The 23,140-nt window shown below is 43.8% G+C and overlaps 1 protein-coding gene and 1 long non-coding RNA gene across 5 annotated transcripts in view; both read right to left on the bottom strand.

Moving 5' to 3' along the window:
• LOC136100395 (phosphofurin acidic cluster sorting protein 1-like) overlaps nucleotides 1–23,140 on the bottom strand; it is a 110,057-nt gene that overhangs the window by 56,719 nt on the left and 30,198 nt on the right. The window lies entirely within an intron of this gene.
• Nucleotides 6,958–18,429, bottom strand: LOC139827505 (uncharacterized). Its single transcript, XR_011738137.1, has 2 exons — nucleotides 9,866–18,429; nucleotides 6,958–7,940 (listed from the first exon to the last, which is right to left on the bottom strand). It is a non-coding gene; the product is annotated as an uncharacterized lncRNA (long non-coding RNA).

The following is a 23,140-nucleotide window of genomic DNA, read 5'->3' as shown; positions in this document are numbered from 1 at the left end:
CCTGCATAACTTCACAGAATTCTTGTATTCCTCTTGAGTAGCCTGCCTCTCCTTCCAAAGGTTATAAATTCTCTTTTTATTCCTAAGTTCCAGGCGCAGCTCTCTATTCAGCCAGGCTGGCCTTCTTCCCTGCTGGCTCGCCTTCCAGCACACAGGGACAGCCTGCTCCTGGACCTCTAAGATCTCCTTCTTGAAGAGAAATCAGCCTTCCTGGACTCCTTTGTCTTTCAAGACTGCCTCCCAAGGGATTCTGCCAACCAATCTCCTAAACAGATCAAAGTCTGCTTTTCAGAAGTACAAAGTAGCAGTTCTGCTGACCACCCTTCTAACTTCTCCAAGAACAGAAAGCTCAGTCACTTCACGATCACTATGCCCTAGGTGACCTCCAACTGACACATTGCCCACGAGTCCTTCTCTGTTTACAAGCAACAGATCCAGTGTGGCTCCTTCCCTAGTAGGCTCACTAACCAGCTGTGTCATGAAGTTGTCTTCCATACACTCGAGGAGCCTCATAGACTGTCTCCTCTCTGCTGTGCTGTACTTCCAGCAGACATCTGGCATGTTGAAGTCCCCCATAAGAACAAGGGCTTGTGATTGGGAGATTTCTCCCAGCTGCCTGTAAAATATTTCATCTGCCTCTTCATCTTCATTGGGTGGTCTGTGACAGATTCCCACCAGGATGTCCGCCTTGTTGCCCCTCCCTTTGATTCTCACCCATAGACACTCAACCCTATCATCACCTTCCTCAAGCTCTAGACAATCAGAACACTCCCTAACATACCCCACCTTCTCTCCTTCCTCACCTATCCCTTCTGAAGAGTTTATAGCCATTTAGAGCAGCACTCCAGTTATGAGAGTCATCCTGCCATGCTCCTGTGATGGCAACTACATTCGTATAGTTGCACTTCAGCTGCGCCACTGATTCTGCCACCTTTTTCTGGTAAGAAGCCATAGTTCCTTTGTGGCCATCATCAAGTGCTTCCATGGTATCTAACACATCAATAACCCTTGTGTTTCTCTTACTGCATGGCTCTCCACCCTCCATCTCCACTGGGATGACAGACTGAAGTGCCTTGCTAGCACTACCCTCTAATGCTGGCATGTCACTCTTGGGTATGCCTCTTCCACACCTGATTTCTTCCCCTTATCCCTTCAAATCTAGTTTAAAGCCCTCTCAATGAGTCTTGCTAATCCCTGCACCAGGTACTTACCCCTTTTGAAACGGGCGTGTCATATTTATTGCTAGCAGGCCAGGTGCCATGTAAGCTGACCGATGATCAAAAAAACCAAAATTGTTCTGGTGACACCAGTCCCTCAGCCAGGTATTGATCTGCTGGGTCTCTTTTCTCATCATACCCTTCAACTGTGGGGGCAGAGGAGAACACTACTTGTGTTCCTGATTCCTTGACCATGCAGCCCAAGGCCCTGAAGTCTCTCTTGATTGTCTTTAGTTTTCCTTTTTCAGTTTCATCACTGCCTACTTGAAAAATTATTAGGGGATAATAGTCTGAAGGCCTAACTAGGGCAGGAAGTTTTCTTTTTACATCTTTAACCCTGGCTCCAGGGAGGCAGCAGGCTTCCCTAAGAAGTGGGTCTGGCCTGCATATAGGGCCTTCTGTTCCCTTTAGAATGGAGTCTCCTGTGACCATGCCCAGCCTTTTTTCCTTTGTGGGAGCTGTTGTGATGGAGGGTGCAGGGTGACTTATCCTCTGTGGCACCTCCAACTTAGTTGAACCACCTCCCTTGTTGTTTGGTTCCACCTGCAAAGTCTCATACCTGTTTTGCAAGGGAACCTGGGAGAGTGGGGTGGTCACAGCAGGGACCCTTCTCCTTCTGCAGTGGGCAAGAACTTGTTGCCATTACCCCTCTTTCCTGAAGCTGCTGCATTGGTCTTACCTGCCCCTGTGTGGCCAGAGCTTGATCCCACCAGTCGATTTCCTTTTCCAGCTCTCTGATAGTTCTCAACTATCACAGAATAGTTTGGATCAGAATGGACCTTCAAAGGTCATCTAGTCCAATCCCCCTGCAGTGAGCAGGGACATCTTCAACCAGATCAGGCTGCTCAGAGCCTTGTCCAGCCTGACCCTGAATGTTTCCAGGGATGGGGCATCAGCCAACTCTCTGGGCAACCTGTGCCAGTGTTTCACCATCCTCATTGCAAGAAATTTCTTCCTCATGTCTAGCCTGAATCTCCCTTCTTTGGTTTAAAATTGTTACCCTTTGTCCTATCACAACAGGCCCTGCTAAAAAACATGTCCCTATCTTTCTTATAGGCCCCTTTTAAGTACTGAAGGGCCGCAATAAGGTGTTCCTGGAGCCCTCTCTTCTCCAGGCTGAACAGCCCCAATTCTCTCAGCCTGTCCTCACAGCAGAGCTGTTCCAGCCCTCTGATCATTTTTGTGGCCTCCTCTGGCCCCTCTCCAACAGGTCCACGTCTTTCCTGTACTGAGGGCTCCAGAGCTGGACGCAGGACTCCAGGTGAAGTCTCACCAGAGCAGAGCAGAGCAGAGCAGAGCAGAGGGGCAGAATCACCTCCCTCGACCTGCTGGCCACGTTCCTTTTGATGCAGCCCAAGATATGATTTGCCTTCTGGGGTGCAAGCACACATTGCCGCCTCATGTCCAGTCTTTCATCCACGAGTACCCCCAAGTCCTTCTCCGTAGGGCTGCTCTCAATCCCTACAACCCTCAGTCTGTATTGATACTGGGGGTTGCCCTGACCCAGGTGCAGGACCTTGTACTTGGCCTTGTTGAACCTCATGAGGTTTGCATGGGCCTACTTCTTGAGCTTTCCAAACAAAATGTTTCTATGATTCTATATTTTTCTGAGACTAGATTGTTGCCAAGTGGACATGTGTGTCTGATAGTTTTGTGGTGCATGGTCACTGCCATAGTTGTGTTATACTGTCCAAGCCACACAGTTCACTTAAAGTAACTTTTGACTTTGCAAAACCTTGAGCCTGGAGATGTTCTGAGTATTGCATGTGTGTGATAAAAATAACAGAGAAGCAAATATACGATCAGGACTTGAATTCTTGCAGAGCTGTTAGTGATCTGAGAAGCCACAGGAGTATCATATTTCTCAATTCCCAGATGGAGATGCCTCATAATGCCTGCGCAAAATGTTCCAGGACGCTATTAACATGGAGCCTGGATGCTGCAGAGGCCATACATGGATAGAGCAGAGCTGTTTATTGTATGGTAGCCCAGGTTCTGATCTTCAGTCTGGGCAGAAGACTGTGCATGCTAGCGTGTGTACAGTTAGCTCGCTGTGTGAAGAGGGGATGTGCCAGGGGAGCTCTTGCACATTTGAGTTGGGTTTGCAGTCTACCTTGTGTCTCTTGAGTATATCACAAACATACCTGAGTGTCCATTCCCAAAGTCCTGGGGGGTTGATGAGAAATGTAGTAGACCAAGGGGCAGGGGATGATGCTCAGGGCACAGAATTGCTGTTACTTGCTTCTGCTTTTGCTATTTCAGTGTCATCTTAAATATTTGTGTTACATCTCATTGCATTTTGGCTCTTACTTGCTAAGGCTGGTTGCCTTAGCCACCAGGGCCTTGGTAACTAGGACAACAGGACTGAGCAAGCAAAGGTAGAAATAATGGTAATAACTTTCTCAACTCTTTCTGAAATTGGCTTGTATGAACCAATATTATGCATGTGGGCGACCTGTGCCAGCAGTCTGTTCTCTCTTTCTAGCCTGACACAACCTGAAATCCTATGGGCAGCACCACCCTAACAGAGCTGTGTGTTGTGCCCTTAAACAAATGGACACAAGCCTGTCAGGGAGATGTGAATTTTACTGGCCACCTCCAACATGGCAGCCTGTGTTGGGGCTGGAGCAGAGTCCAAGGGGCACTTAAGGCAAGCCCTTGGGGGCCAGCACTTGTATTCCCACCAATTTGATGGCAGATCCTGAGTGGAAGGTGTTGGGGTAGTGTGTCTGCTGCGGTGGGGAAGCTGGTTCCCAGTGCTGGGAGCAGCCACTGGCTGCCATAAAGACAATTTCTTCCATAGACATTGTCCTCTCCTGCAATAGTTATCTATTTGCTGTTTGTTTGCTTACTGTCAGACTGAGAAGGGTCTGGGAAATAGTAATTGGTGTCCTTTCCCTCCTGCCTCAGGTGACTGGCTTTTGGGTACTGTTTACCCTATAGTTGGATGTCAGTTTTTGATGCAGTTCTGCTTTGCTTTGAGAGTAGGTTGCTTCTGTCCTACCAGGTAATCCCAAATACTGACTTGGGACAATGAAATTATATCTCCCAACCTACCTTTGAAACATATTGCTCCTGGAAGGTCCCATGGGGCTGCATCCTGCTGCGTCTGTGCCTTGTTACTAATGCCTTTTCTGCAGTGACAAACCACTGCTGTGTTCTCTCCTCTGAAAAGCCTCCAGCCCCATGAATCTGTGCTAGCAAGGCACTTTTCTGGTATCCCTCACTACTCTGTGTGTTGGTTTCCTTCTCTCTGCTTGTTTTCTCTTAGCTGAAAATTATAGGGAGCTGCAGTAATCACAGTCAAGGGATTCCCTGGAATCACAAGCCTGTTCCTTGTGGGCACACAGGGCAAGTTTAACAGACCTTCTTTAACACTTTAGAACAAAATTAGTCACCATTCTTAGCAAAACTAAGCCTTAAAAAAAAAAAGTCAAAGAACTTGTACGTTCTGAGAGTTTCAGCAGTGTTTGGAGGAAGGGTTGTAAGCTTTTCGTCCTCTGTGAAGACTATTCTTGAAGTGGCAGGGGAATATGTGTGCAGCATGGGAAATGGTATTAACTGTGGAAGGCTGCCACTTCTGTTTGCTTGCAAACATCACTCCATACTCCAGTAATGAATTCTGCTGCTTGCAGAGAAAAGAGCAGCCTCAATTGGTGTCTTGCTGCAAAAGGAACTTGGTATTCACTCTGCCTTTGGTTTGGATGTCATTTAAATTTTGAGCTAGATGATCAAAATCTGTTACTTTTCATGCTGGAGTGCAATACCCAAGTGTTAATGTTTATGCCAGCCTTCCTTCTAATTCCCTGGTCATAGGTCTGTAGTCAGATACCCATGACCAAGGCTCCCTTCTTCTGTGCCACAGTGCAAATTTGGGATCACTCAGCAATGCACAGAGAAGGACTGGAAGAACTGCCCCTTCAGGAACACAGTTCAGGGACTGCAGCATGTCCACCTTTTGCTCAGCCACAAAACAGGGGAAGAGTTCGGGCTGCTTTGCTCGCCTGGCAAGGGTTAAAATAAATTCCTTTGCCACCTGTGGTTAGTCAGAATTGTCTGCAAGAAACCTGCTTCTGTCTGATCTCTCAGTTGGCTGTGACCATGTTTGCTCCTTGATCTGGGACAGATGATTTCTGAGGCTGAACACCAGGGTTTTGCGTGACCGTGGCCTGGCTCAGGGAGACAGTGGTCTGTGCTGCTGAACCTTACCAGTGGCTCTACTCAGAGAGGTCCCCAACTATGTAGGGGAGGAATTGGAGGTTTTGTGCTAATGTGATGGGAGCAGTGTTGGCCTCTCACTTGCCAGGGGTGCATGTGCATGGCAGTGCACAGGAAATCGTAGGTCAAAAGTGTCAGTGATAGCATAACTCTGAGCTATTTCTGTACTGGTCATGGGGGCCAGTGAGTGGCTGAACCCTCCCCAAGATATCCGTGCAGCCTAATTAAAAGCTTAAGTTAACAATCTGAGTCTTTAAAATAACTGTTCTGATGCAATCCCTTCGACAAACAGGACCTGGACTAAAGCTGCAGAGTGCTTCTGCTGTGGATAGTGTTCCAGTTTGAGCAAGTATCTCTGTATCTAATTGTAAGAACAGTGGCTCCCGATCTCAATAATGTGGTGGGTTTTCTTTAACCTAAGCGATATTGCCTACTGCTTTTATTTATTACTGCTCACCCTTTGGATACAGACCATGAAAGACCCAGGAGCATATTGAGACCTTGATAGTGTTCTTGAGCTTCAGGTGGTAACTGGGCTTGTAGCTGTCAATCATTGTGCAACTGCAGTGGTTACATGCTGTTGACCTTAGTGGCTGGAAAGCTGCCTGGCAGAAAAGGACCTGGGGGTGTTGATTGACAGCTGGCTGAATATGAGCCAGCAGTGTGCCCAGGTGGCCAAAAAGGCCAACAGCATCCTGGCTTGTATCAGGAATAGTGTGTCCAGCAGGACTAGGGAAGTGATTGTGCCACTGTACTCGGCACTGGTGAGGCCCCACCTCAAATCCCATGTTCAGTTTTGGGCTCCTCATCAGAAAAAAGACATTGAGGTACTAGAGAGAGTGCAGAGGAGGTGACAAAGCTGGTGGGGCATTGCCCTGGTTGTGGCTCTCCAGGGAGGACTCTGCAGAGCAGTGCTGGGCAGAGATGTCCTTTTGCCTCTGTTACCGAGGAAACAGTGGCTGCACAGCTGCTGAGGATTTTTTTATTCCAGGGTAAAGTACTGATTTCCAGACTGGAGCTACATCAAGCTCCTTGGAGCATAACCACGTTTATCTGTTTTGTTATGCATGACCTCTTGGCTGAGTTGCAGCTAGATCTCAGATGTGAGTTTTCTGATGTTTTGGATTTCTGTCTAGCAACTTTTTAAGTATCTGAGGATGCTGAGATTTCATGCTGGCTGCAGTACTTTGAGAGGGCATTGGAAACACATCATGGAAGTTCATCCCTTTTTGCTGAGGTCAGCTGGCTGTCTCTACCCTGCCTATCTGCCCCTTTTCCAAGAGCCCATTCATTTGCTGCACATTTTGTGTGTACAGGCAGGTCCACAATAGAGTGCTCTGGTGAGGAGTAGCAGCAGTGATCCATGGTTAAGGCTGCAAATGCTCTTACAACAAAGATGTGGTTGGGCAGTGTCACCGTTTACTTCAGGGCAACAATAAACTGAGGTAGATGCCCTCTGTTAACCCGCTGCCCTCCCCACTAAGGAAAGGGAATAGGAGGAAAAGGGAGAGAGACTTTCGAGTTGGAAAAAAGTTAAAAACGCTTTACTAATGCTACTAACAAATAGAGAAAATAATACAAAATATACAAGACGAATCTTGAATTTCCTGGGGTAGCGCAGCATCGCTCCAGCAGCTGCAGGGCAGGCACCCAGAAGTCCTGAGCTGGAGTCCGCAGTAAACCAGAACTGGATTCAGGGATGCAGGGTCTGGAACCAGACCCAGGATTGCAGGCATGACAGGCAGGGTCCTCTTCAGATGCCAGCCATAGTTGAAGAGAGCGAGACCCTCATGATCTCCCACTTTTATAGTCTGTATGATGTGGATGGGATGGAATACTTAGTTGGTCAATTTTAGTCACCTGTTCTCTTCGCCCCTCCTTGCAATATGCCTGCCTCACTTATGGGACATGCAAAATTTATCAGTAACCTTGGCTGCCATAGCAATAAGTCTAAACCTGGGCCTGTTCTGCATACCATTGCTAACGTTATCAGCTCAGGAATGAACAGTGTCTGAAAAACATGCAGCCAAATTTAGAAAAGTGCAGTTGCTTAGAAGAAATTAGCTGAAAGGAAAATTCACTAAAAGAGAAACTGGTCTTGTTTTTAACAAAACCAGGACAAGCAGTGTCTCACAGTAATACATTGTTTTATTGACCACAAATAGTGTAGTAATCAGTGTGGGGAGATTCTGTCTGCTTTAACTGAGTGTGAGAGAACTGTGAGTTGTGCTGTGATTCATGATGTCTGGGGTTAACCTTCCCTAGGGTCTGACTGTCTTCTGTGACTTGTACTGAGGAGGGTACACTTGTGGTTGAGCGGTTTGCTACTGACTGGTAATTTTAGGGAAGCCACAGGTCCAAGAGCTGAGAAGTCTTTTGGAGCAGGTTCTCATTGCAGCATCTTCTGGTCATTCTGAGCCATTGTCTGATTTGTGAGTCCTTTGCTAAGATAATTTCCTAGGGTGAATCTGCAGGCTATTCTTGCTCAGATACCTCATTAATGACCTGTGTACCAAAAGAAAACAGGCTGAGCAGTTGTGACTTGGCAGAGGGGCAGTTAAAGTTGTCCGACAAGATTACGTTAAAGTATCATTTTCAGGAAAAGAGCTGACTCTCGCACTCTGGCTGCAGAAAAGGTGCTCTCTTCCCAGGGTTGTGCCTGATGCCTCCTGTGTGTGCTGGGGAAGCAGCTATTAGTGCAGATACTGTGCAGGCAGCTGGTACGTAGAAAGCTGGCAAAAAGACCTTTTCTCTGCTGTCTCAGTTGCTAGGGGAGCTGTGCCAATCTGTTTGCAGGGAGCACACCTCTGTGCTTCCCCCACTCCATCTCCAACTGCTGGGGTTTCAATGCAGTGCCTGTAAGTGTGGACAGTGCAGGCTGACACGGCAGCATGTATGTGACAGAGGGCACTGGGTGCTGCAGCACTGGCTCTCTGACTTTCTGCTGCTATGGTGTGCTGTGACAGTGTCTTTGCACATCACCAGCTGAATGTGCCTGGAAGAACTCTGGAGGCCTTTTCAGAGGAGGGAAGGAGAGGATGTCTGATGTAGCTGTGTGCGTTCTGGAGAAGCTCTCTGCTAAAGTCTTGGTGTTAGTGTTACTTCCTTCCACACTTCTGGGAGCTGTATAGGTTCAGCAATGTGTTTGACACCCTTCAGAGTCTGCCAGACTCTGTTCTTTCTGTCTCTTTAAGGCTAAAAAAAAATGGGAGGCTTGAGACAGAGTAACGTCAGTTAATTTAGCATCAGTGGCTATGTTTCTTTCCTTGTCCCTGCTGATGTGATGGTCTAGCTCACAGACTGAAATTGTTTTCAGGGAAGGATTTTCCATCTGAGGATGAATAACCTTGAGAATCACTGTGACAAACCAAAATTGGTTTGTCATCCCTTCTCATGCCTTGGTTGCAAAGGAAGGTGGCTTTGGTATTCTTATTCTGGTGGAAAAGGTGATACTAACAGCTCAGCCTCACACAGAAGTGTTGGACACTGCACAGGCAGTGTCACACAGATGAAGCTGTGATGCCAGTCATTTACTAAGAAACTCTTATCCAAGAATGGATGATTCTTTTATTTGAATAGTTTTGTATTTCTTGATTTAGAACATTAAATTCCTTTTGCAAAAGAGTTTGGGGGGGATTGCAATACAAGAAGGATGGACATGCATAACCACTGTTAGAGAAGTTTGAAACAAGAACATTAAACAAGGCTGTATTAAAGGTACTCATGTAGCCTTGCTGTAGTTCTGCTGTTTTCTTAGTTTGAATGAATGAACTTTATTCTAATGCAGTTTGAGACTGCAAAGTCTTTAACAAAATGGAAAAATAATCCAAGTAAGTGTCCTGCTAAATGATACATATCTTGATATCTGTGTGATCACTGGTTTGGTTAGGGTGAGCCTAAGAACATGAATATGTCTGTACTGTTTTGGTCTAGAACTGCCATAGCCACAAGTCCTAACTGTGGCTGACAGAATGTTTACAGAGAGAGCATAAGAAGAGCAAGCACGGCCCCCTGTCTCTGAAGGTGAACAGCTTGGGTGCTTCCTTGGCTGAAACCTTTCTCTATAGTGGGTGCATTGGAAAAGCCTTTTACAGCTTGAAGTGGTAGCGGGAGAACTTATGGAAAAGATGGAGGAAAAACTTGAGCAAGTAGCCCAGGATTAGGTTCCCAGGAGCAGTCTGGACAGAGAGCAGTCTGGAATAGCTGGACTGAGTGCAATATGTAGCTTCTTGCTTCAGCCGGTGACTTTTCCAGAAGAATGGGAGTGGCTGATGGGAAGCTACCCTTTTCTGAGGGTTTTAAGGGAGATTTGAGTAACTGTAGACTAGTCAACATCAACCACACTAACAGACGCTAAAGAACAGAGTTAGTGGAGCACATGAATGGATACGATGTTGACGTATGGGCCCCTTTGCAATAAGAAGATTTACCTGTCAGATGTTTTGGAAATGTTGAGGCATAAGAACTGTGAGATCCAGTTGAAATACTACTTGGATTTCCAAAAGGCCTTCAGCAAGGTTTCTCAGAGGAACTTCTTAAAAAGCAAATCAGCTGTGGAACAAAGGGAAAAGCCCTCACATAGATAAATAATTGTTTAAATAAACAGCAGGAATACATAGTCAGTTGTCACGGTGAAAGCTCACCAGTAGAGATCTGGAGGGATCTGCACTCAGGTACCTGCTCAGTATAATCCTAAACAGAAATATTTCTTCTTGGAGAAGACTGTTATAGTACTGAAGAACTCCAGCCCAGGGAGTGTCTCCTGAGGGACTGTCTTTCACACACACTCACACATACTCTCTGTAGAGCTTTAGCTCCCTGAATTTCTAGGGAGGGTTTGTGATGTTGTGCTGAAGACGTGGATGTAGCTTAGGTTTGCATTTCAGGAATGCAAGTTGAGCTGTTTGGGCTCAATCTTTTTTTGACTTGAGAGTGCTGAGAATCTGACATGTCTCTTCTTGGCAAAATATTGGTTTGGAGCCCTTGAAACTTTCCAGAGATCGGCACAGGTATTTAAAGGGGGCATATTTCTTCATCCGGTTTCTTTTTGTGAAGTATGGTGTGATATTAGACTTCTTGCCTTTCCTTAGAAAGAGGATCATTGATGCTGAATCCCAGGGAAGCCATAAAGCATGGTTTAAGGGGTACATTCCAATCAGAAGCCGTTATGTGAGGCACTCTGGCAGCTGGAGACAAGTGGCTGAGTTTATTGTGGCAACATTCTGAACCAGCTACAAGTTTTGATGAGCTCTATGTTTTTTTAACATTCATGTCACATGCAGTAGTGCAGTAGCAAGTATTTTATTGTATACCTCTGCTGATGTCCCCAGTGCCTCAGCTGTTCAGGCATATTTATATAAAAGACATGTAGATGAGGCTCATAGTGTAAGGAACATTTAACAATGAACTGTTGCTTTTACATAACTGAGGACCTGGCAGCTGACCCCAGCAGGGGGGAAGGACCGAGAGACATCAGACTATGAATTCTCTTACCGGAATATGTACTGACACCTGTATACATACCGATACCTGTATTGATAAGTTAATTTAGGGGGAAGGTAGCCAAAGTACCAGGAATCCATATCTTAAATAGATTGATAAGGGGAAGTGTGGAGGGGTTGCTGTTAGATGGAGATTTGTTACTGAACCAGCCAGGAATTTCAAGGCTGGGAACAGGACCTGCCGTGGGAGAGAAGCATCTCCGAAATAACAAGGCCCCAACGTGGTGTAAATCAGCGGACCTGTCAGCAGTGAGACTTCAGCGCGTGGACAGCTCGTGAACATGGATGATATCCAATTAGCGAATGCATGCTTGGAGCGTGGATGCATGATCAGAGAATAGTTGCATATATAAGGAGGTTTGTTTCTGTAATAAATGGCTTTGTGTGATTCACATTGAATTGGAATGCTGAGTCCTTTATCGTTCCAACAAATGGTGACCCCGACGTGATACTCTGAATGGCGTCTCACTACGATCAAGGAAAAGCCTGGAGCAGCCCAGCCGGAGGCGGTTCAGCTGGACTGAAGACCGGACGGAGGCGTACGGACGCCCTGGGGATAAATTCGTCAACAGATAAATTCGTCGACGTATCACCGGAAAAGGTGAGCAGCTGGGGGCAGGAGGAGGGAAGAGTGAGGTTATGGAGCAAAACGTATTTTCTGAAGAACAAGCCGTGGTTAAGCTCCTCCTGCATATTCTCTCTGTGAGAGGACTTAAATAGGAAGAAAGTAACATACGTAGACTGCTAATTTGGTGTAGAATTAACGGCTACCCGGGAGAAACCGAGAAGGCTTTTAAACACTAACTTTGGGATGATAAGGGCAGAAATTATGGAATAAGGTCAGCAACGGAGATGATAAAGAAGCTAAATCATTAGTAACTACATGGAAGCTTATAAAAGATTTTAAGGCTGAACGGTCTGCTGCTACTGGAGTTTTTGTAGTGTTGCAGCTTGATAAGAATCCTGAAAGTCACTGTGAAGTTTAACCAGTTCTCGTCTTTGATACCCTCCCTATTCCATCCCCTGCTGTGCTTTCGGCATCCCCGATAGCTCAGCAGTCCGGGGCAGGAGGAGGAAAAATGCCAAGCGGGTGTCCTCCTACACTATTACCCAACCCTGATGAGAACAGCGAGTCCAAAGGATTGGAGTCAGACAACTTTCCCAAAGAACCTGTGAAAGCTGAGAATGCTAAAGTCATAGACAAGTCCTTTTACCAATTTGTATCTGCTTTTACCGCCTTTTAACCCTCCAACTTCCATGAGAGAGCAGAAGGAGTCGCCGGATAAGAACTGAGTAAAAGAACTGTGCGAAAGATCAGATCAGCTATTAGTGAGTGAATCCAACAGTCAGCAACGCAGTCATGCTGATCGTGTCAGGAAAGGGGATGCGCTTGGGAACTCAGGTTATACAAATAATTATGATGCTTGAAAATATTGGCGAGAATGTGCACTGTTCCGACCGTTCAAGTCTGTGTTACCTGATGACTCGGAAGAGGATGAGGGTTTGCAGCATTTTCTTGAAACGTTAAAGGAGTATGTGTACGAGTTGCCCCGAAATCAGATGAGAACCATGAAAGACTCAAGTAAAAGTAGACCTATGCAATGTAACTCCTATAGAACATTTAGGACAGAATGATGGGGATTCGTTGAAAGGGACAGGTATCCCCCAGCTCTTGGAACAGACACTAATTGATACACCACAATTACAGGCGCTATTAGTTTCTGAAATCCTGAGGCAGTCAGCAGACCTTGCATATCAAGCTATGAGAGAGGTGCTTGAAACCAACAAAGCAGCCAAATCATTTGCAACTATTAATCAGGCTCCCAATGAGAATTACATACAATTTATTGACCACCTTCAAGAGGCCATCAATAAACAGGTTGAAAACTTAGAAGTTAAGGAAGCACTGGTGTTGAAATTAGCAGTAGAGAATGCTAATGTTTGCTATCAGCATGTTATTTGCGAGTTTTACAGTACATATTATGTGCTCCTGTGCACTGCCACTCTGAAAATCAAGCAGCTTGTCAGGAATGTGAGTTAATTGTTTTACTAGTTGTTTTTAAGTGTGCCGTAAAACCTTCTCCCCGCTTCTCCCACTCACGCTGAAAGCAGCCCTGTGCTTCTCCCCCTCCCTCCCTCTTCTCAAGGTTTTTACTTGCAAGATGAGGTCAGGAATGATTGTTTTCAGTTGTGTTCCTAAAAAAATCGGTATTGGGAGGTGTTTTAAAACATAGGAAAGCACTCGGACAAGAAATCATTAAATCATTTCAGATAGTTTTACAGGCGGGGCGATTTGAACTTCAACAAGCTGAGAGACAATTAACTGATAACACACAGGTCAGAAAACTTGTTAAAGTCTGCAAGATGCTTTCCTTATTAACCTGTTTTCTTTGTGGGTATCTGTTTAACCATGTTGCAATTTTGGTAGGTCTTTGTTATATGGTACGATAAGTTCACAGTCTGTTAAATCATGAGAATCCGTTGACTCAAAATGTGCATTTTGTGACAATACAGAAGATCATGAGTAATTTAGTTCTTTACTGCATGAATGTGATGGTAAAATTTTGTGTGTAGTAGCTGTTATTTTTCTTTCTAGCATGCTAGCTTTATTCCGGTATCCAGACTGCACAACTCTGTGATAGGCTGTGTCTCATCTTGATGTGCTGGATTTGGCTCTTTTGTATGCACACCAAGTAAAGAATCCTGGCTTTGGGATAACAGTTGTAGCGCACCAGATGAGACACTAATAAAAACCTTGCCCAGTCCAGCTTGCTGCGGCAGCGGGTGCCGGTTGGGCTCCAGTGCGCACTGACCTGTTTTGTCAGGGATTCCCAGCGGTGCCTCTGCCTGGCTGAGCAGTAAGCAGTTCAAAGGTGCAATGCAAAAATTGAGAGATTGTCTTAAATTAGTGTAACTGTGATCCATCTGCATATTTGAACTTGGTATTTGGTTTTCATATCTGAGCTCAGTATTTTAATTTGCATATTTATATTTGGTACCAAAATAATTTTGTTTGGGGAGATAATTACAAAATGGGAACCGGTTCCACTGCTAAAATTTCACTGCTAAAATTCCACCTTGCTCCCCCTTAGGATGCATCCTTGCGCATTAGAGTAATTGTTTATATTATCATCTAGTAATTTTGAGACCAGAAAAGAATTTAAATTGTTAAACTCTGTTTTGCATTGAAAAAAACAAACGAACAAAACAAACCAAACAAACAAACAACAACCAACCAACCACCTAAATGCTACGATGAATGTGAACTTGGTATTGTATGAGGTTGTATTTAAAAGCTGCTAGAATATGAACTGATTTGGAATCTAGGAAAATGGAATAATGCATTGATGTTTAATATACTGTTTTTTGACATCTATGAATTGTAAAAGGTAAATGGGGCTGAGGAGTGTGGCAAGTCTTGAGCTGGTTGGAATTGTGTATGAAGTGTGTTATGGTTGGAGTGAAATGGGAGAACAAAAAAGCAAAATATCCCAGGCCTGTGCCTGAACATGGATTCCGGGCCTGTGTGAAGCTGCCAGATAAACTCAGGTCATTGCAATTAAGGAGTTTGCGCCAGCGATTACGCCAGCTGCATGGCCTTGGCTATATCTGAACTGCAGCAAGAAGAGAAAGAAGAAAAAAAAAAAAAGGAAAAACCTGTTTTCCCACTGCTAAGTGGAGAAAGGGGGGCTTTACTCCCCCCGCTCTGTCTTTTTTTTCCTGGAGTATTGTCATCCATCCTTGTTGTGGCACTGTGTTGCTTCTCAGCTTTGAATCAGGGGTTGTTGGTGATGTTTCTTTTTGCTTCTGTCTTGTTTCCTAGGTTTTGGCACATCTGGGGAAAGAGTTCATAATTCTACCTCCTTGCTGAAGTCAGTCTTTTCACACTGGTCAGCTTTGGGGAGGTCAGAGTGCTCAGTGCTTCTCTGGGTCAGACTGGTACTGATTAAGGTGTGGAGTGCAGCCAGGTTGGTTTGATGTGGAATTCAAACTGATTTGTTTTCATGCTAGGCTGGAGATTTTGCCATCCCAGATGGGGGCGAGAGAGAGGTTTTATTCTCCCCTCCAGCAATGTTACTGCTAGAGAACTGTAATAGTGTATCAAGGAGTCTGAGGGTGAAATTTAAAGGCATTGCCAGTGGATCCATAGTTCTAATGAAGCTGGGAAATTAAACAAAAAAAAATTTTTTAATAGACTTATTCTGTGGTAACTAGTTGTAAGAGACTTCTTAGTAAATTCACCATGCTAGTTTTTGAGGTCATGGAAGAGAACGAAAGAAAGGCTGTTTTTTGAGACCAATAGAATGCCAAATTTGGAACAAAGTTTTAATACATGAATTCTTGTAGTTGCCAGAAAGTCCTATACCTCTCTTGGGTCAAGATTTGTTAAGTAAATTGTAAGCTCAAATAACATTTTCTGAGAATTCTGTTTAGTTACATGTCCTACAAGAATCTGCCTGGATCGTGCAGATCTGCTTGCTGCAAGTGAGAAATCTCCAAGGAAATTACAAATGCCGTATTTCCACTACTAGTATTAACAGCCAATGTTTTGATAAAGCAAATACTACACTGATAGATCTGAAACAGGACTTTGATCCGGTAAGAGAAAACAATATCCAATAAATATGACAGCCAAAATGGAGTCAGAAACTTTGAGGAATAGATTTATGAAAACCTTACAGGCTGACTGCATTCAATTGGACTTGCAGATTTGTCTATGAAACCACCTGTGGCTTTTGTGGGACAGTATGATGAGATTGCTGGCAGATTGATATACTGACTGTTATATACCAATTGTCACTCTGATCAAGAAAATGCAGGGAATGAATTTAAGTCTTAATAGGCCATGATCCTCTTGTCATATATGTACCATCTGTGAAATTTAATTCTGATTTTTTTTTAATTTGTAATCTATGTCCTTGTAAATTGCACTAGCTGGTTTTCTTAACAGCACAGCTTTTGGCATGCCTAAATGTAAATTGCTGCAGAACCTGCAAGTCTTTAACATCAGGTCATAGGCCATACTTGTATTTGGTCTGATCCTACATACAAGCACAGTTTTTGTTGATGGTTCTGGGAAGTCTCATAAAGCTGTAGTGGTTTGGTGTGGCATAATTCTGTAAAAATTATTGAAGGTTCAGCCCAATTAGCAGAACTTGGCACAGCTTTAAATTACTTAGAGCTTTTTAAGGAGGAACCTCTAAATTTGATTTGTGATTTTGAGTACGTAGTCAAGATCCAATGCACGTATCTAATTCCGAACTTTTTTTGTTTGTTTGTTTTTTAAAAAAAAGGGCGGAAGTAGGAGAAACACCACAAAACCAATTGTCAAAAGCATTGTATGTGATGAAATACTTTGCAAGTATGACCCAAAACCATGCTAAATCAGAAAGAACCTACATTAGTTATGGTCAAATCACTAGTCAATGGAAAAGTCCACATCAATTGATAACCTGGGGAAAAGGTTATGCTTGTGTCATTACAAGCCAAGGATTGAAGTGGATTCCTGCGAAATGGGTCAAGCCATGGCTGAATAAAGACAACAAAGATTCAATGGATGCAGATGGACAGGAGGGAGATAACTTGTGAGGACTGTTTCAGATGTAAACCATGGATCCTAATTCAATGTTACAGATGCTCACACACCTGGTGCTCTAGAAGCCTATTAGCAAGCAGGTGGTGTATCTTCTGTGGAGAATGGCAATTTGAACAATCAGCAGGAGAGCCAAAAGGTTGATATTACACTTAGATAGTCAATGCAAAAATGAGGTAAAATTATGAGACATTCCTACAAAATCTACAAAATCACGCAGTTATAAATTTTCTACTTTTAACATTAGGATTATGGTTGTGCTGTATTAACTTGTTTGATTATTCTGAATCTATTAATAAGTGCTTTAGGCAAACTAGAACAGTACATTAATAAGATTGCCGTAGTAAAGTTAAGGTTTGACATATAGCTTATAAGTTTTGGAATAAAGTGGGTAGTTGTTTGATCTTATTAAATAAGGCTTAATTGCATTATATGTAACTGTAATTATTGTGTTAATCATGTGCTGTATATTGCAGTGTATTTCAAAGATGATTTAGCGTGCTGTAAATGGGGCCTGGCTGGTTCAAGAACAAAAAGGGGGAATTGTGGAGGGGTTGCTGTTTGATGGAGATTTGTTACTGAACCAGCCAGGAATTTCAAGGCTGGGAACAGGACCTGCCGTGGGAGAGAAGCATCTCCGAAATAACAAGGCCCCAACGTGGTGTAAATCAGCGGACCTGTCAGCAGTGAGACTTCAGCGTGTGGACAGCTCGTGAACATAGATGATATCCAATCAGCGAATGCATGCTTGAAGCGTGGACGTGTGATCAGAGGATAGTTGCATATATAAGGAGGCTTGTTTCTGTAATAAATGGCTTTGCGTGATTCACATTGAATCAGAATGCTGAGTCCTTTATCGTTCCAACAGGGAAGGGTATTGTGTGCGTTGGGATAGTCTGTAAACCCTGAAGCACCCAACCAATGGGGAACAGCGGAGGGAAATTGTGGTCGGGATTTTGGGGAGATATAAGCAGGGGCTTTTTGCCCTATTACGGGTGCCTACCTTTAGGTAGAACACCCAGTCTTACAAAATTGTTAATAAAATATGCTTTGCTGAGAGATCCTGCCCGGGCCTTTCATATTTGCAAAATAATTGTTTCCTACAGATCTGGGGGCCCGTCCGCGATAAACGTCATCATCTCGGGGGTCCCTATCACCGAAGGACAGGAAGGCACGTCCTGTTGATTTCAACGGTCCTGTGGATCATCAGTAGGGACTCCAGGAGAGACCGACAGAAATCCTGAGGCTGTATTGAAAAAGGCGGATCTCTGCAAACCATAGGGGAAAAGGGAAAGGAAGAATTGGTAGGCACAGTACAAGTGACCAGGCAACTCTGTGCACAGTCCAAGGTAAGAAAACAGACTGTTAAGTATTACCTTGGTGGTCGGGGGCATTCTGAGAGGAGGGATGAGGTGGAAGGAGAAGTCTCGGGACTCAAAATGGGAAATGTAAAGGAAAAATTATAACATTCCTCCATACAGTCCTTCAGAGAGGATGTTAAGGTATTGGGGAAACATGTGATGTACAAAAAAGGAAGGATAAATAGAAAATGATAAAGCATTGTGTTTTGTCTGGACAAAACAGCCCATAATAGAGTGGAAGGTATTCTGGCCAAAATACGGATCCAAGATCTAAATTGGTACATAAAAAAACTGTAGGGGGTTTAAATCTTCCTCCATACCAGGGTGGGTTTGAGTCCCTCCCTTGCTGCAGCATGTTTTTGAGTGCAAAGTGTGTGGCCTGATCAGTGTAAAGTGCACATAAAAGGGGTTTCAAGTCTCTCTTGAGAATGGGAAAATATCCTTTAGTCATAAACCGTTGATCAAGTCTGAGACTAGGATAGGATCCAGCCGCACCTAAACTCCTCTCTGAAGGAATTTAGAAAGCAAGGGGGTCTTTTCTGAACCTTGTGACTCAACAGGACGGTCTCCCTGAATTTTTTTAGTGATGGGAAATAAAAAACTCGGCATAGACTAGGGGACGCCCTTGGCCGAGATATTGCAAAATTGGGAAAATATTTATGGTACAGCAAGTTTGTCAAGAAAAGCATACAATGACCTTATATTGAGAAGATTGGCAAATTGTAACTAAAAATCACCTAGAAAATGAACGACAAATGAATTACTGGCATGTATGGGATGATTTCACACATGACCACCATAAAGAGGATGGTCAAAAATGAGTATAAAAACCTAGAGAAAGAATTTTAGCTACAGTTGCGAGTAATTTAACTAAGGCGCTTGCAGAGCTGGTCTCTGCAACACCCTACACTCTGCTCTCTGTATCACCTCTTGATTCCCTCCCCAACTGTCTTTGTTGTGCTTACTGCTTTTGCTGGGCTTCACCCTGGGATTGCTAAAGTTATTTTGCAGTGCAGCCAGCAGCAGATGTGTGTGTGTGTGTATGTGTGAGTAGGGGAAGAAATGTGAAAGCGGGGTGGGGGGGGAGATGTACATGTGAATGCCCTCCAGTGTTAAATGGATGCACCCCCTGGCACCCTGGGGATTTGATTATCTGAGGAAATCAAACTCTTAAGGGAAGATGGGGATTGATATGCATCATTATTTTCTAATTTTTTGGGGGGATATAATCGATCCTGAGACGATGTTAGCCTGTTATTGAGAGAGTTGGTCTGTCCAGAAAGATCATTTAAAAGAATGTGGAGCTAACCCTACAGACAGGGGGAAACTGCGTGGCCCCAAGGTGATTCTAATTGAGATTATCATAATCAAACAAATGGAGATAATTGCCAAACAGTGGTTAAAAATCTGATAAAAGCTTTCAAGCTTTTGAGGAGATAAGAGTAAATTGAACTGAAGCGCAGGAGTGTATACAGGAGCCAGAGGTGCACTGACTGGGAAGATTTTTGGAAGGCTATGTAATGAACTGGTAGCAAGTGCGTGGATCTAAGGAAGTATTTCAGAGAGCATGTGCCAGGTTGGCAGGAAGAATTTGCAAAAATTCTGAGTGTGGTCATGTTTGTGTATGATGGTTGGGAAGAGATGTGAAAAGCTGAAGGAGATTGATTTGTTAGCAGCAGCTTTAGCTAGGAATTTTCTAGTGAAAGATAAAGATTGAGGGAAAAAAAAAGAACACAACAAAAAAATGCAGAAGATTTAGACCGAAGTCAGTGATAAAAGTGAGAGAATGAGAGAAAATGGAAAGCTATTGTGGAAATCTGGGATATTTACCCCTAGGGCAGCAACTGTTAGAAATGCCTAAAGGAAGAAAACTCGATACACTTTGGAAAATCAGTGGGGCTGAAAATGTTTTTGGTGGTGGTGTTTCTTTTTTTTGTGGGGAAACTTGTTTAAACTGCAAAAGGGCATATAATTGGTAAAGTAGGAGGTAATGAGGTCTAGTTTTCAGTAGAAACAGAAGCTACCCTATCCCTTCTAAATTCTACCCTAAAAAGATCTAAAACTGAAGAAAGAGTTGTAATAAATGGGGCAGCAGGGGGGAAGGAGAGACGATTATGAATGAATTCCTATTTGTGATAATAAGAATTAAAAGTGTATGCAGAAGGAATATATTAGTGGAGATCCCCCAGCTTATTTATTAGAGAAAAATCTTTTACAGGCTCTGTGTGTGAAACCCTGTAAACCCTGAAGTACCTAACCAATGGGGAACAGGGGAGGGAAATTGCAGCCGGGATTTTGGGGCGATATAAGCAGGGTCTTTTTGCCCCATTACGGGTGCCTACCTTTAGGTAGAACACCCGGTCTTGCAAAATCATTATTAAAATATGCTTTGCCAAGAGATCCTGCCTGGGCCTATAATATTTGCAAAATAATTGTTTCCTACAATAGGGACATGGTTTAGCGCTAGAGTTAGATTAGTTTATCATTGGACTCGATCCTGAGGGTCTCTTCCAACCTAAATGCTTCTATGATAAGCAACTCTTGCTGTCTTGGAACTCCAAACAGCATTTCACTAAGCTTAGTTTTTTCTGCATGGTTTCTGTTAAGCTTCACAGAAATGGGGAAAAAACTATGTGCTTTATATTTGAATTAAGATTCATAAAAAGACACCAGTTATGCACAACCTGTTGGACTGAAAAATAAAAACTAGAACAGCTTTTGATGAACATTGCATGTTTAGCTTGACCTGAACACTAAGAACACATTTGGGCTGGGCACCTCATAAGAAACATGAAAAGACCATTATACTGGGATGGGTGAACAGATCTTGAAGAGAAAACAAGAAAATTTCAATCCAGATATGCATATACTACCCTGTGATGCATAATAATAAAATTCAATTTATAGGAAACAAAAAGAGACTTTTATCTCTCTCCAACCCTTAATTTCCCTATATTACAGCTGTGTCTACCATTTAATTAATCAGCTTCTTATCTTTTATAAAACATCCACATAAAATGGGAAGTTTAATTTTCTCACTGGGGATTCACATTGTCACGCTCAAAGAGATATCCACCCAAGGCCATGTGAGTGTCCTCATGAGAAGGCATCAAAGCTTCAGAAGAAAAATTTGAGTATTTGGAGCCAACAGTGCTGCCCACTGATCTAACAGGAGTGAAGGGGATAGCTCTACACAGGCTGCTCATTCCAGGGAGGACATTCTAAGAAGCGTCAGATCCTAAATCACGTTGAGGGCTTTAAAAATTCTGCCTTCAAGGGCTTAGCTCAAGGCCCTGTTTGAACTACACTCCACTCAAACAAACTTCTGAGGAATGAGCTCCCTTGCAGCAACCACTGTTTCAAGAGCCATGCTTCTGCTTAAGTTATCAATAATGTTTCACCTAAAAAGAAAACAGCACAAGTTTTGAAATTACTTCCAAAAAGCTTGATTTAAATTGTGGCTTAGCTCACACTGACCTAAATGCATCAGGCCTGGGAGACAACAAAACCCTTTAACTATGGCAGAAATAAGCAAGCGAAGACAGCAGGGAGGTTGCCAGTGGCTCTTGCTAATCCGCCCAGCTGGAACGAGGGAAGAAAGAGGCCAGCATAGAGCTGCAGCTCCCTGCGAACTCCCTGCCCCTTTGGGGTCTGCTTTGCTCCTCCAGCAGGCAAACTGCCCCAGGGCCTGGTCCTCACTTCCCCCTCTCACCAACCAGATGAATAATGAAGCTAATTGGGAAGTTGGGAATCAGGCTGGGGCTTGAGGGAACAGCAACTCCACAAATCCATGTCAACAGGCCCACCATAGTCAGAAAAATTAGACAGCAAAGACATTCTAGCACCTGGATGAAAGCGAGTTACCCTGCTTGCTTGCAGTAAGACTGCAAGCCTAGCTCAATCTTATGAATGGAAGATCTCCAAGGGAGACCACAGCAGCTTGGACATCTGGCACAGGCTCAGTATCCAGCAAAGCCAGGCTGTCAAGGTACTGGAGGGCAGATCCTTGAACTGCTTCCATGATCAATTCCCTAAGCTTTTTCATTTGAGGGAACAACGCATTGGAGATCTTTGGAGACTGCACACATCAGTCGCAGAGCAGAATGCATGCTGTGTGCAACACAAACAGCTTGTTCTCTGGCTAAAAAGTAGCCTGAGCTGCTTCAGCACAATAGGCAATAAAAACATAAAACTAGACCTACCAAAGTGGATTAAGTAGTCCTCAGAACCACTTTATGAGTGCTGACAATAATTCAGAGCACAGCGGTCTTCCAGCACTTTCCAAAATCCCAGAAATAAAATCGGGCATTTTCCCCTCCTTCTTGTTTACATCATTTCTCAAAACTTGAGCTTAAAGTACCTGATATTAAATACCTGGCTTAAGCCTCTGTCAGACAGCACTACAATCCTTCTGGCTCAAAGTATTAGCAAGAGTTAGTAGGCTTAATGCAATTGCTTCTGTCAGCCCCTCTGACTGCTTGTAGCTGCCACATAGAAAGTAAAAATTATTCCAGCAATTCTAGAAATACCCTGAAACATGAGACTCATGTACCATTTGCATTTCTGTCAACAGTGCTTCTGCCTCTCTCTGCAATATCCCAATTTGACAGCAAGTCCAGCCTCACTGTTGGTGGTGCTGCAGGATGTAAAAACTCTGCAACAGAACACTTGCAAAACATAATAAACCCCAGATGTGCACACATTCAATTGACAGAGAAAATATAAGATATATGCCTTAACTTTTCTTGCAAGAAAATAGATTTAACCCAGCAATGTGAACAGCTATGAAATATGAAGAAAAAATTCAGAAGATACAGGTGTCAACCAAACTCTAAGACAGAGATCGGGCAAAAAAAAAAGCCCCTGCATCAGTTACAGGCACCTCTGATTCCAGGTGTTGTGGCAGCATTCTGACTTCAGGCCTGTGAGAAACTACAAGAGTCAATGGCGTGGGAACAAGCACTGGTGGAAAAATACAAGAAGCAATGACTGCATACTGATTGATACATCTAGGACAGAGGGATTGATACAGGATTGATACATCAAGGACAGCAGGGTAACTTGTGATAGACCAAAAAATGCTTTTATGGTAGTGTCCTGTCCCAACAGGTGGGATGAGGGACGAGTTAACTCCGAACGTGACATGCACCCTGACTCAACAGATGAGATCAGGTGTGAGTTAACTCTGGATTAATTCTGCATGGTTATGTGAAGTGAATGACAATCACTCCAGGGGTTGAATTCAATTAT

Source organism: Patagioenas fasciata, chromosome 3 (assembly GCF_037038585.1).
Source record: "Patagioenas fasciata isolate bPatFas1 chromosome 3, bPatFas1.hap1, whole genome shotgun sequence".
Classification (NCBI taxonomy): Eukaryota; Metazoa; Chordata; class Aves; order Columbiformes; family Columbidae; genus Patagioenas; species Patagioenas fasciata.
This window is presented reverse-complemented; position numbering and strand designations above follow the sequence as displayed.